This window comes from Humulus lupulus, chromosome X, assembly GCF_963169125.1.
Source record: "Humulus lupulus chromosome X, drHumLupu1.1, whole genome shotgun sequence".
In the NCBI taxonomy this organism is placed as follows: domain Eukaryota; kingdom Viridiplantae; phylum Streptophyta; class Magnoliopsida; order Rosales; family Cannabaceae; genus Humulus; species Humulus lupulus.
Window position 1 is genome coordinate 77,687,456 of NC_084802.1, and position 6,000 is coordinate 77,693,455.

A 6,000-nucleotide genomic window follows, 5' to 3' on the forward strand; every position below is an offset into this window, starting at 1 on the left:
GGTCGCATTAGTTGGCACCAAGTCAGAGGCAAACTTGATCACCCTGTCAAATTTCAAAGTATATTAAGCCACCGTCATGTTGCCCTGAACCAAACTGGTGAACTCATCCACCTTTGCAGTTCAAACTGCATCATTATAATAATTTTCATTAAATAAATCTCGGAACTCATCGTAGCAACATTCTGAATCTGAGAGATAACCTCCCACCAAATACAGGCGTCATCCCATAGAATATAGGGGGCATAGGGCACCCCCACATTGCATGCCACCCTCATAAAGTCGAGGATGGAGGTAACCATACTCATCCACACAAATGAAGCATACACATACGATAATAATGCTAATAAGCACATCCATAATATTCACAAACAAAAATGATGTTAACAAGCATGTGTTTCGTATTCACATAGCAGTCAAGGGTCAGGCCCTATCATATATCTCATGCTCCCTATTCTATCATGCAGATAAGACATATATTTCAATTCAGCAGTTAAACACATATACCACACATTACCCACCGAATCATGAATTGAGCTTGTCTTTAGCAGTAAGCATACATGTTCGGTCGATCTTCAAGAACCATAAAGCCTTGGCAGCTCTGATACCAGGTTGTAAGACCCTACTAATTCAGGATCATTACATTGTGTCTTTAAATTAGTGCTTAACTCGTTAAACGAGTCATTTGGAGTCAAAAGTGTAATAAAAGTTAATTGAAGGTTTAGGAACTAAAAATTTGGTCAAAAGGATTAAACTTTTTATTAAAACTTTAAAGATTTATAAAGGATCCCAAAAAGAGTTTAAATAAAACATAATTATAGTTAACACTCTAAAAAATAGTCAGCCTAAGAAACAAAAGTGGACTTTTACTATAATTCCCTTGGATATCTTGACCCTGACTACCATGCAGGCCGAACATGTATGCGCCGCTCCAAAGCCCTCTGACTAATGGTTGCTCGACATTTCCCTTACCCTTACCTGCACAATAAAGCACCCCTGAGCCAATGCCTTGCAAGAAAAATCCAACATAGCATAATAACAACCAATTAAACATGAATTGGAAACAGAATGCTTCGCAAATGATAATAGATGAACTCATTTTAGTACATAAGTAGTTTACATGGCCTAGACCAAGCGAAGAACCTCTTCCATCACCAAGCATACATCCATATGTCGAGCGAGTGTGCACAACACTCCACAATGGTCACACCCCATCACGACCTACATTCCACATGTATTGGTGAATACGACCCATGCCTATCAATCACAAACATATATAATGCATTCAATGCAACAACCACACATATAGAATGGGGTATGTAACCCTAACTTAACTTTCAAGCAAACAGTTATAACCGTTACATATCAACATTAGGGCCTAAGCCCTACTCTATATGCATGTGCTAGTTTTCTTACCTCGATTCTAGTAATAATGGAAAAACTACCCAAGTACGATCCCGTTCAAGCGTCTTTAGCGAAAACTAAACACAATTGCTCAAAACCCATTAACTCAAAGATTAGGTCATAAATCCAAATCCTAAATAATCACATCTAAACTTTTCTCAGGTTCTAGGACTGTAGACCTTTTCACAAGCTTTCTAACCATTTAAAGAACGTCCAAATTCGACATCGGGGTCGAAAGTTATGGTCTAAATACGTAACCCGAAAACAGTGACCTAAAACAGGGTTGGTGTCGAGGTGCCTAAAGAAAACTTATTTTCTGTGGAAGCGCCCTCCCAAAGGGCCACAGTGCCACAGGAGTCACATAGCATTACTCTGCTCAAGGAAAATGTTTATGCACTGCAGCGATAAACACAAAATTGTGTGTTTATTCCCCGCAATTTTGGACCTCAATTCAGACTTGAAACTCATTCCACCCAGATTTAACACCAATTCAAACCTCAATTCAGTTAGGACAAACTATAGGCAACATCAAGAATGCCATCAAAACAACAAACCCACATCAAAATCACAACATACCATCTTAGAGTTCTAAACTTAAATCCTTGCTTCAAAATCCAAAAATCCAATCTCAAGTCACATAATCTAGCAGCAAATCAAAGCTTAAAGTAATCATAGTCTTGTTTCTAAACTCAATTCACCCATCTAAACAACCTAATTACTCCAATTTAAGGTTACACCTCAAAATCCACAAAACCTCATCAAGAACATCATTAATGTAAAAGTTCAAGGAACTACCTATAATAATTTGAAAATCTCAACTGAGTTCTGGCCTTGGCAGCTCCTAAGCCCTCCTCTTGCTGCTCAATTCCTTCCAAAAATCCTCAAATCATCAAAAGCTTGTTCCTAGCTTCTAAATTTCAAGAACTTTCTTTTATCAAGCATTGAGAAAGGAAACTAAAGGAACTAGAGAAAAGCGAAAAAGAAGTCTTAAATGTGTATGTGGATAAAACCATCTGCACTTAGCCAATTTATCACATTTTAAGGTCAAAAGTCCATTTTTCCCTACCTCCAATTAGTCCTTTCCTAAACCTCAAGGGCATTATTGTCATTTTCCTCAACATTCTAATTACACCACTAATCCTCAAATTACACGTTTAATTCCCAGCTTAATCCACCAATCCATCAACACACAAATATTTTACCACTTAATTTCATTTTACCAACTATCCCAAATTATGGAAATTCCCAAAATACCCCTAAGCTCGAATCAAGCCAGGCATTTATCCTTGTTATGACTATTCCGCTTAACCATTCAAATAGATCCACTGAAGCCGAAAATCACAAATATATCCACATAATAATGTGGTCTCAGACACATAGCACATAATAATTACAAATATACCATCAATAGGTCAAAATAAGAAAATGCCCATTTGTAATAAAAACGAGTCTTCAAACACTTTTAATACACATATTCATGCATAATCAATCATATAACCATAATAAATCAATTAATTCACATAATTATCCCATGTGCCCTCCTGGCACTCTAATCAAAGCACTAAATCATATGAGGAGTTTCGAGACGCTACACATATTCAAAGTATGAATGCAAATCTTGATAACCAAATAACCATATTCATGGTATGAATGCAAATTTTGATAATCAAGAACTAATTGATTAAATGATTATAAGATAAATTTAGATGCATTTAATCATTAATAATAACTATATAAACATAGCTAAAGAAGTAAAATACAATAGAATAACACAATTACAAAGTTAGGGTTTAGAGAGACACAACCTTTGATTTTGAGCAACTTGAATCTTCAAACTTGGGGAACATCTAAGGATTATACACAATAAGTATATTGTTGTCCAAAATCAATATTCAAGGCCTTCCCTTATCGATTGAAGCTTCACCAATGTGGAATGAAAAGTGGGATTTAACAAGCCTTGAAACTCATACAAGTCAAGCAATGCTTGATGAGTTTCTTGGAGAAAATGAATGTTCTTTGAGAGCTAGAAGGAGAGAGAGGTTAGAGAGAGTTGAAAGTGTGATCAAGGCTTTACAACTATAATAACCCGTATTTATAGTGTATCCACCTTCATTAAGTTTAACCAATAGGAATAGAGCTTTAAACACATCATTTGGAGCAAAAAACACAACTTTCGGCATTTTGAATAATGCTAGGAAAAAATGTTGTAGCTTTTTTGATCCTGTTACAAAATCCTTAGGCTTAAGTACCCAGGCGACGCGCCGTCACCCAGAGGCGACACAACGCTAGTCAACCTGACTTGGCGCCTCTAAAATTGCCCCAACACATCTCCAAATACCTCCATACTTTTTGGATAGGCTTAGATACGTCATTGTATCATTTTAGGCCCATAAAAGTCAATTATAGATACCTACAACAAAATCTCATGTTTTTACTTGAACTTATGTGAAAACCGTTAAGTGTTTTTCACCACATTGTGTAAACAAATTAAGCATTATATTTAACCAATGTAAACAATCCCTTACTAGGTTAAATATAATCATCTACTTTTAAACTTAATAGTTCCTGTGAATAAAATAAAGTATCTTTCGATTTGAACTTTACCTTAGTGAAAACATTACAAATCCTTATCGAAGTCATTAGTGTCTTGAAGATTTAACCAAGAACTCCTTAATGATAGGACCTCCACTTGACCATTCATTTTCCCAATGTGCGCGCATAGCACTTTTCAAGGCCTTGTGCTCATCCATTTCATGAACTTTACAGGGAAAAACTCCAACTCCCATGAGAGGTGACACCACCTGTAAGTTCACATAGGCAAAGTTCTTACAGCATATTTGCAACCTTTAGAGATGCTTGTTGCACACAATTGAACTTCATTAAAAGCCCTAGGCTAAACCCTCACTCAGTAACAACCAACACTAACCATCCATGGATGGAACTCACTATTATGTTAGTGATGATACTATTCACTCAATGACTTGTTCTTACCCATTGAACTCTTGCCCTTGATGTATAAAAGTTTCGAGTTAGATTATTAATTAAAACTCTTTCCTATAATAACATTAATTTATTAATCTCAATATTATTCTACTAAAAATATGAGACTCCACTTTTGTAATTATAAACATATATTTATTGAGTTTTAAATATAAAAAGTGCCCATCAATTTAATCATTACATACAATTCAATCCACTATTAATGGTTCATAATTAAAGTAGGGTTAATATACCATTTTGCCTGTTTAATTATATCTCGTTTCCTTATGTACAATTAACTTTACTAGTGAATGTTAATTCATAAACCGATTTATGAATTTTTGCTCAATAACCTTTCAGTTCCAAAAGTTATCCCTCAAGTGAACTATTATTCATTTCCTCTCAGAAAAGCATAAATTCCATATCTGTATATTATTTCCCAAACCATTTACATCAATGAGTTCCCAAAACAAAAGTTTTCAGCCTAATCATTTTGACAAACCGTAACGAGTGAATCAAATAACTCAAATGACATAAATAGGAATTCCTAATAACTTCATGATTAAGATCAATTTGTATATGATCATCTTATTGATATGTTTAATTAAGACTTATAAAACAGACGGTATTTAGTAAAGTATTATTAACATATCAGGTCTTGTTCATGTATATCCACTTTATACAAAGTACCTCCACTAAGATGTCCTAGTATCGGGTCTCATTCCCTACATTCTTCATCCTCTTGTGCCAATACAAGATTGTAGTCACAATAACGAAATTGAGAATTTTTTTATATTTATATAATATTATTCTAATAATAAAAATAAACAATCAATATATGCACAAATTCATTTTAATTATTTATTTCATAAAACATTGTACAATACATATGCTTTAAAGGGAACAATTCCCAACAGAGATATACAACATGAGATCTCTAAGTCAGTTGGACTCTTTGTCGATTCCCGCTAAAGATATAAACTCAGTCTCCATGGTTGAGTGTGAAATAAATGTTTGTTTCTTTGAACCCCAAGAAACCTCTCCTCCTCTGAGCATAAACACCAAACCACTTGTGGAGAGATTATCTCCAAGACATGATATCTAACTTGCATCGAAATATCCTTTAAGTATCTTCAGGAAAATTGAATATTGGAGGCATAGCTTCTTGGTCCTCTTTAGGTACCCTAGAACTCACTCAATTACCTTCTAATGTTTGATACCCGAATTGCTACTAAACCTACTTAGTTTACTAACTACATATGCAAAATCTACTCTTATACAATGAGCAGCATACATTAAACTCCCTAATGCACTTGCATACTTATGTTGAGCGATTGCTTTACCATTATTCTTTTCAAGTTTTATTCTTGAATCAAATGGTGTTTTTGTCTCTTTTATTTAGAGATGACTAAACTTGTCAAGCACTTTCTCAACATAGTGGTCTTGACTTAAGGCATAACCTCCACTATTTCTTCTCACTTTTATACCCAAGGTGGTGTCAACCTCTCCAAGGTCTTTCATCTTGAAAGTGGAAGTTAGAAATATCTTCGTTTCTATTATGCTTTTCATCTCATTACTGAAAATCAACATATCATCAACATATAGACACATCAAGATGGC